Below are 9,566 nucleotides of genomic sequence, written 5' to 3'. Positions count from 1 at the left end.
CAAAATACCACTTTACTCAAGATCATGGTTCTTCGCAAAACCAATGTAGTAAATTTTAACTTGCTAATTAAATTTCTATTCTTTAGGCATAAGATAAAGGAAGAAATAAATGGTTCAAAACGTAGTGCCCAAAATAAAAATTAATGATGTGACCGTATGTTAGGGCAAGTTTGCAGCCTGAAAGGAACCTAATTTGTTATTGGAAAAATGTCCAGAATACAGTATACAAAAATTATAGTTTAGATGTGAATGAACACTGGATTTTCCAATAGAACATAGTACTCAGGGGAATTGAGCAAAGGAGTGTTGTTTGGATTTACATACTAAGACAAGAATCCAAACCAGGAGTGGTTTTATTTTTGTTGATTTTTTTAAGTCCTTACAATTAGCAACAAGCAGAACTTGGTGATAGGAGATTCAGCTAGGGCCCACAAAAGTCACTTTATACAGCCACATTCATGTATGCACATGTGGCCAAAGCCCTATAGACAAAGAAACACTCTTATGAATAGACAGAGTGGAAGGTCACCTATCACACACAATAAAATACTCAATGAAAGTATTATAATACAAAAAAACCCACTCACATACCTGCCACTGGTTTGAAAAACTAATATTTCAAGTGTATTCTTATTGACTATTCCCCTTCTGTGCCCTTTTTGCAGAAGCAAACTCTATTGGGAAGGGTAAATGTGTAGCCTCAAATTCCTCATTAGGGTTTTACTTTATTAGGAATTAGTGTAAACTTATCAGATAAATCTACTCTCAGTAGAGACCCTGGCAATTTCAGTACAATTAACAAGAAAGGAATACTAAAGAGAAATGAGAAGAGTATGGGGATGTATTTACCACACAACTTTGCCTTAAGCCAAACCTGCTGACCACATTAGAGACTTGTGGAATATTGGAAGTAAAAGTATTCTTAGACATATTAATGGGCATAGGTTTTCTCTGGTGAGTCATGCATAGAATTCAGACGGTCCTTGAATCCCTGAAAGCATTTATGAAATCGGTTTGCACTCTTATGTGCATTTTTCTTAAGAGAAAGTTCATAATTTTAATCAGATTCTTAAAGGAGTCTGGGACCAAAAACATGCTAAGAATCACTGGACTAAAGAACATTGCTATGTCAGACTCTCTGCTATCAGAAAGTACAACCTGGCAGGAAGGGCCCAGCATAAGAGTTTTCAGATAGTAATCCCCCAAATGGTTACAAACCACTGATCTGTCCAACTTCCTCATTTTATAGGTGATGAAATTGAAGCCCAGAGAGTTACAAACCTTGCCCAAATATGGTATAATCAGAGTTAGTTCAGTGTTAATTATTTTGAGAGATGATCTCTCATATGTACATTTTTCTGTTTTCCTTGATATTTCTTCTCAATCACTGTAGGTGCTAAAGTGAATACTACTTGTTTTGGATACAGGCTTATCCTCGTACTTTCAGATCTGAGTAAAGGCAGGAGAGGAAGGGCGATAAAAAAAGGAAAGAAAATATTGACTACATGGTTTGCATCCATGATATTTAATGTAATTTTAAAGCATAGGTTTTTTTTAAGCTTAAAAAAAATCAAATTGTACAAAAATGTTTGAGTGTGTGTGTGTGCATGTAAGTGTGAGAGAGAGATTTTGTGTTATGTATTTTATTTAAAAAGATTCTATTGCTATCATAACCTTCTTAATATTCCATGACCTCAAAAAAGTCAAATTATTGACCTTATTTTAAGATAACTAAGGCCCAGAGAGAAGAGACCTGTTTGTGTTTCTATAGCTTGGAAGTGGAAAAGCCAAGACTAGAACCCAATCTCTCAAATTTGCTTTGATGCTATTTATGTTGTCCCAAATAGTCTCTTTCTTCATGAGCATATCTCCCTAAATAACATACATTTTGGTCTTTCTTCTGATCAGATGTCCTTAAGACTACAAACACCATAGACAAAATACAGTAAGGAGTTTTTAAATACTGAAGGAATATTTCAAAAGGGCTTATTTTAAAAGCCTTTTCTAAATTAGCTGGATGTGGTGGTGCGCTCCTGTAATCCCAGCTACTCAAGAGGCTGAGACTAGAGAATTTCTTGAACCTGAGAGGCAGAGGTCGCAGTGAGCTGAGAATGCACCATTGAACTCCAGCCTGGGTGACTGAATGAGACTCCACCTCAAAAAATAATAATGGCAGATCAAAGATGACCAAATAGGAACAGCCCTAAAGTGCAGTCCCCAGCAGGAACAGTGCAGAGGATGAGTGATCACTGCATTTCCAAATGAGTTTTTACTGCTCACAGACCAGGAGATTTTCTGGCAGAAAAGCGCCATGAGTTTCCAGCATGGCTGTTTCAGCCAGCACCGTGGATTTACACAGAAAAACCCACACAAATCTGGGCAGCCATTTCAGCTGGCACTTGGAATGCCTGGGAAACAGAGCCACCCATTCAACTGAAACAGAGGGGGCTGAAACAGGGAGCCAGGTGATCTGGTAAGGCAGGTCCCAACCATCAATCTGAAATGCTCTGGACTGAGAGTTTTGCAGCAAGTGCAGCTGGACCCAGGACAGTCAAGCTTGGTGGTGGAAAGGGTGTCTGCCATTACCAAGGCAGTCCACCACTACTGAGGCAGTCTGTCAGTACCAAGGAAGTCCGGAAATGGCAACCTGAGGGAGCTGAAAACCACAGCACTGGAACTTCCCAAAGCATATATAAGTTTCAATAGCCAAATCAACCAAGTAGAAGAAAGAATATCAGAGATTGAAGATCAACTTAGTGAAATAAAATGAGAAGGCAAGATTAGAGAAAAAAAAGAGTGAAAAAAATTTAACAAAGCCTCCAAGAAATATGGGATTATGTGAAAAGACCTAATCTACGTTTGACAGGTGTAACCTGAATGTGATGGAAAGAATGAATTCAAGCCGGAAAACACTCTTCAGGATATTATCCATGAGAACTACCCCAACCTAGCAAGGCAGGCCAACATACAAGTCCAGGAAATACATAGAAGATATACACAAGATACTCCTCAAGAAGAGCAATCCCAAAGCACATAATGGTCAGATTCACCAGGGTTGAAATGAGGAAAAAATGCTAAGGGCAGCCAGAGAGAAAGGTCAAATTACCCCCAAAGAGAAGCCCATCAGAATCACAGTGAATCTCTCCTCAGAAACCCTACAAGGCAGAAAAGAGTGGGGGACAATATTCAACATCCTTAAAGAAAAGAACTTTCAACCTAAAATTTTGTATCCAACCAAACTAAGCTTTATAAGCAAAGGAGAAATAAAATCCTTTATGGACAAGCAAATGCTGAGAGATTTCGTCACCACCAGGACTGCCTTACAAGAGTTCCTCAAAGAAGCTCTGAACATGGAAAGGAACAACCAGTACCAGCCACTTCAAAAACATACCAAATGGTAAAAACCATCAACATAATGAAGAAACTGCATCAACTAATGGGTAAAACAACCAGCTACCATTAAAATGGCAGGATCAAATTCAAACATAATAATATTAACCTTAAAAATAAATGAGCTAAAAGACACAATCAAAAGACACAGCCTGGCAAATTGGTTAAAAAGTCATGACCCATCAGTGTGCTATATTCAGGAAACCCATGTCACATACAAGGACACACATAGGCTCAAAATAAAGGGAGAGAGGAAGATTTACAAGCATATGGAGAGCAAAAAAAAGCAGGAGTTGCAATCCTAGTCTCTGACAAAATGTACTTTAAACCAACAAAGATCAAAAGAGACAAAGAAGGGCATTACATAATGGTAAAAGGATCAATGCAACAAGAATAGCTAATGATCCTAAATATATATGCACCCAATACAGGAGCACCCAGGTACATAAAGCAAGTTCTTAACAACCTACAAAGAGACAGACTCCCAAACAATAATAGTGGGAGACTTTAACACTCCACTGTCAATATTAGACAGATCAATGAGACAGAAAATTAACAAGAATATCCAGGAAGTGAACTTATATCTGGACCAAGCATATCTAATAGACATCTACAAAACTCTTTACCCCAAATCCACAGAATATTTATTATTCTCAGCACCACATCACACCTACTCTAAAATTGGCCACATAATTGGAAGTAAATCACTCCTCAGCAAATGCAAAAGAATGGAAATCATAACAAACACTCTCTCAGACCACAGTACAATCAAATTAGAACTCAGGATTAAGAAACTAACTCAGAATTGCATAACTTTGTGGAAACTGAACAACTGGCTCCTGAATGTCAACTGGATAGACATTGAAATGAAGGCAGAAATAAAGATGTTCTTCAAAACCAACGAGAATGAAGACACAATGTACCAGAATCTCTGGGACACATTTAAAGCAGTGTCTAGAGGGAAATTTATAGCAATAAATGCCCACATGAGAAGTGAGGAAAGATCTAAAATTGACACCCTATCACCAAAATTGAAAGAGCTAGAGGAGCAAGATAAAAACAACTCAAAAGCTAGTAGAAGACAAGAAATAACTAAGATCAGAGCAGAAATGAAGGACATAGAGACACAAAAAACACTTCAAAAAATCAATAAATCCAGGAGCTGGTTTTTTGAAAAGATCAACAAAATAGACCACTAGCCAGATTAATAAACAAGAATATAGACAAGAATGAAATAGATGCAATAAAAAACTATGAAGGGAATATCACCACTGATTCCACAGAAATACAAACTACCATGAGAGATTACTACAAACAATGCCATGCATATAAACCAGTAAACCTGGAAGAAATGGATAAATTCCTGGACACTTGCACCCTCCCAAGCCTAAACCAGGAAGAAGTTGAAACTTGAACAGACCAATAACAAGGGCTGAAGTTGAGGCAGAAATTAACAGTCTACCAACAAATAAAGCCCAGGTGCATATGGGTTCAAAGCAGAATTCTACCAGACATACAAAGAGGAGCTGGTACCACTCCTTCTGAAACTATTCAAAACAATACAAAAAGAGAGAATTCTTTTTTTTTTTTTTTTTTTTTTCCAAAGCTCTGCAGTGTTTTATTTTATTTTATTTTTTTATTTTTTTTTATTTTTATTTTTTTCTTTTTTTTTATTGCATTTTAGGTTTTGGGGTACATGTGATGAACATGCAAGATTGTTGCATAGGTACACACATGGCAGTGTGGTTTGCTTCCTTCCGTCCCCTCACCTGTATCTGTCATTTCTCCCCATGCTATCTCTTCCCACCTCCCCACCCCCCGCCCCTCCCCCATTTCCCCCCAACGGATCCCAGTGTGTAGTGCTCCCCTCCCTGTGTCCATGTGTTCTCATTGTTCAACACCCACCTGTGAGTGAGAATATACGGTGTTTGATTTTCTGCTCTTGTGTCAGTTTGCTGAGAATAATGGTTTCCAGGTTCATCCATGTCCCTACAAAGGACGTGAACTCATCGTTTTTGATGGCTGCATAATATTCCATGGTGTATATGTACCACATTTTCCCTATCCAGTCTATCATCGTTGGGCATTTGGGTTGGTTCCAGGTCTTTGCTATTGTAAACAGTGCTGCAATGAACATTCATGTGCATGTGTCCTTGTAGTAGAATGATTTATAATCCTTTGGATATATACCCAGTAATGGTATTGCTGGGTCAAATGGGATTTCTATTTTTAGGTCCTTGAGGAATCGCCACACTGTCTTCCACAATGGTTGAATTAATTTACATTCCCACCAACAGTGTAAAAGTGTTCCTATTTCTCCACATCCTCTCCAGCATCTGTTGTTTCCCGATTTTTTAATGATCGCCATTCTAACTGGTGTGAGATGGTATCTCAATGTGGTTTTGATTTGCATTTCTCTGATGACCAGTGATGATGAGCATTTTTTCATATGTTTGTTGGCCTCCCGTATGTCTTCTTTTGTAAAGTATCTGTTCATATCCTTTGCCCATTTTTGAATGGGCTTGTTTGTTTTTTTCTTGTAGATCTGCTTTAGTTCTTTGTAAATTCTGGATATCAGCCCCTTGTCAGATGGGTAGACTGCAAAAAGAGAGAATTCTTTCCAAATCATTTTATGAGACCAAAATCATCCTGATACCAAAACCTGGCAGAGATTCAGTGAAAAAGGAAAACTTTAGGCCAATATCCATGATGAACATAGATAAAAAAAAATCTTCAATAAAATACGGGTAAACTGATTGCAGCACATCAAAAAGTTTATCCATCACGATCAAGTAGGCTTCATCCTGGGGATGCAAGGCTGGTTCAACATACGCAAGTCTATAAATGTAATTCACCACATAAACAGAACCAAATACAAAAACCACATGATTATCTCAATAAATAAAGAGAAGGCCTTTACAAAATTCAACAGCCCTTTATTTCAAAACCTTTCAATAAACTAGGTATGGATGGAACATTATCTCAAAATTATAAAAGCTATTTATGGCAAATCCACAGCCAATATCATACTGAATGGGCAAAAACTGGAAGCATTCCCTTTGAAATCTAGCACTAGACAAGGATGCCCTCTCTCACCACTCCTATTCTATATAGTATTGAAAGTTCTAGCCAGAGCAATCAAGCAAGAAAAAGAAATAAAGTGTATTCAATTAGGAAAGGAGGAAGTCAAATTGTCTATTTGCAGATGACATGATTGTATATTTAGAAGACCCCATCATCTCAGCCCCAAATCTCCTAAAACTGATAAGCAACTTCAGCAAAGTGTCAGGATACAAAATCAATATGGAGAAATCACAATCATTCCTATATACCAATAGCAGATTAACAGAGAGCCAAATCAAGAATGAACTGCCATTCACAATTGCTGCAAAGAGAATAAAATATCTAGGAATACAACTAACAAAGGATGTAGAGGACCTCTTCAAGGAGAACTATTAACCACTGCTCAATGAAATAAAAGAGGGCACAGACAGATGGAGAAACATTCCATGCTCATGCTTAGGAAGAATCAATATCCTGAAAATGGTCATACTGCCCAAAGCAATTTATAGATTCAATGCTATCCCCATCAAGCTACCAATGACCCTCTTCACAGAACTGATAAAAAACCACCTTAAACTTCATATGGAACCAAAAGAGAGCCCACAGAAATAAGACAATCCTAAGCAAAAACAGCAAAGCTGGAGGCATCATGCTACCTGACTCCAAACTATATTACAAGGCTACAGTAATCAAAACAGCATGGTACTGGTACCAAAACAGAGATATAGAACAATGGAACAGAACAGAGGCCTTGGAGGCAATGCCACACATCTACAACCATCTGATCTTTGACAAACCTGTCAAAAACAAGCAATGGAAAAAGGATTCCCTGTTTAATAACTGGTGTTGGGAAAACTGGCTAGCCATGTGCAGAAAGCTGAAACTGGACCCCTTCCTGCCACCTTACACTAAAATTAACTCCAGATGGATTAAAGATTTAAACATAAGACCTAACAACATAAAAACCCTAGAAGAAAACCTAGGCAAAGCCATTCAGGTCATAGGCATAGGCAAGGACTTCATGACTAAAACACCAAAAGCATTGGCAACATAAGCGAAAATAGATCTAGACTTCATGACTAAAACACCAAAAGCATTGGCAACATAAGCCAAAATAGATCTAACATAAGCCAAAATGGTATCTAATTAAACTCCAGAGCTTCTGTACAGCAAAAGAAACAATCACTAGAGTCAACAGGCAACCAACAGAATGTGAAACAATTTTTGCAATCCTGTCTGACAAAGGGTTAGTATCCAGAATCTACAAAGAACTGAAACAGATTTACAAGAAAAAAACAAATAAACCCACTTAAATGTGAGCAAAGGATATGAACAGACATTTTTCAAGAGAAGACATATATGAAGCCAACAAATATACGAAAAAATGTTCATCATCGCTGGTCATTAGAAAAATGCAAATCAAAACCACATTGAGATACCACCTCGCACCAGTTAGAATGGTGATCATTAAAAAATCTGGGGACAACAGATGCTGGAGAGGATGTGGAGAAATAGGAATATTTTTACACTGTTGGTAGGAGTGTAAATTAGTTCAACCATGTGGAAGACAGTGTGGCGATTCCTCAAGGATCTAGATATAGAAATCCCATTACTGGGTATATACCCAAAAGAGTATAAATCTTTCTATTATAAAGATACATGCACACATATGTTCATTGCAGCACTATTCACAATAGCAAAGACCTGGAACCAACCCAAATACCCATCAATGATAGACTGGACAAGGAAAATGTGGCCCATATACACCATGGAACACTATGCAGCCATAAAAAACAGTGAGTTTGTGTCCTTTGTCAGGACATGGATGAATCTGGAAACCATCATTCTCAGCGGACTGACACAATGCCAACCAAATGTTCTCATTCATAAATGGGTGTTGAATAGTGACAACACATGGAGACAGGGAGGGTAGCATCACACTGGATTCTGTTGAGGGGCTGGGGAGGGACAGTGAGGGTGAGGAGGTTGGGGAGGAATAACAAGAGAAGAAATGCCAGATCTAAGTGATGGGGGTATGGAAGCAGCAAACCACATTGCCATGGATGTAACTTCGCAACAATCCTGCATGATCTGCACATGTACCCCAGAACCTAAAGTACAATTTAAAAAAAGTTCTGGCAAAAAAATAAAAATAAAAATAAAATAGCAATAATAATAAAATAAATAATGAAAAATAAATAAAATAAAATAAAAAGCCCTTTCTGTAGTTAGTGATTGGTGTCTCTAGCCCTTTCTGTGCAAGGAAGTCTTCTGAGCTCTAAATCATTCAGCTGATGTAGTTTTAAATGACTCTAACCACTATGGCTGGGGTAAGTTTTAAGCTACATAAGTTAGGCTTTTAGTTATAGACACTCTAAAATGAACTGTACTTAATTTAGACAGAAAATGATTAATTAAAGATTATTAGATAAGTCACTAAATCTCGAGGAAAGACAAAGACCCAAGCTTAAATGCCACACAGACAGGCACAACTGAGCCATGGTCAATGCCTAGTCATACTGTGAGAGTATTCTAGCAACAACGCTAGTGTGGTCAACATCCACCACTCAATACTTATGACATTAGGGAATGGATTTGACAGTTTTTCCAGATTCTCTAAAGGAAGGAAATGCCTCAGTCATAATTCTTATCAGAATATTAAGTCTTCCCATAATGGTTCCAGCCTCATATTAACTTTCTTCCACCTCCATATGTCATTAATATTTCTTCACTTGACCAAACCTGGGTCACTTGCTTGTATGTCAGATGCATATATATACATTTGTATGTATATAATGTAGATTTTAGTTTTCCAGGCTTAATAGTACAGGAAGCCAACTTAGGTTTTGAAATGAGTGGGTGTTGAAATGAGTGTTGGGGACCCAATATAGAATGTTTTCATTGAGAGCTAAGATTAGTCAACTCTATTTTAGATTGCAGCATGTAACAGGAGCTGGGATTAGTGGGAGAATAAGAAAATCATTCAAGAAAGAAATTAAAATCAAAATTGACTTGTTGAGACCCCTAGGGAACTCCTAAAGCATCTAATTTCATAATGAACTGGTCTGATAGAAAACTTTTTGGAATTCTAGCTTAAGCTAAATAGGATTAAT

The sequence above is a fragment of the Saimiri boliviensis genome, chromosome X (assembly GCF_048565385.1).
Source record: "Saimiri boliviensis isolate mSaiBol1 chromosome X, mSaiBol1.pri, whole genome shotgun sequence".
Taxonomy (NCBI): domain Eukaryota; kingdom Metazoa; phylum Chordata; class Mammalia; order Primates; family Cebidae; genus Saimiri; species Saimiri boliviensis.
Note: the sequence above shows the minus strand (reverse complement) of the source record.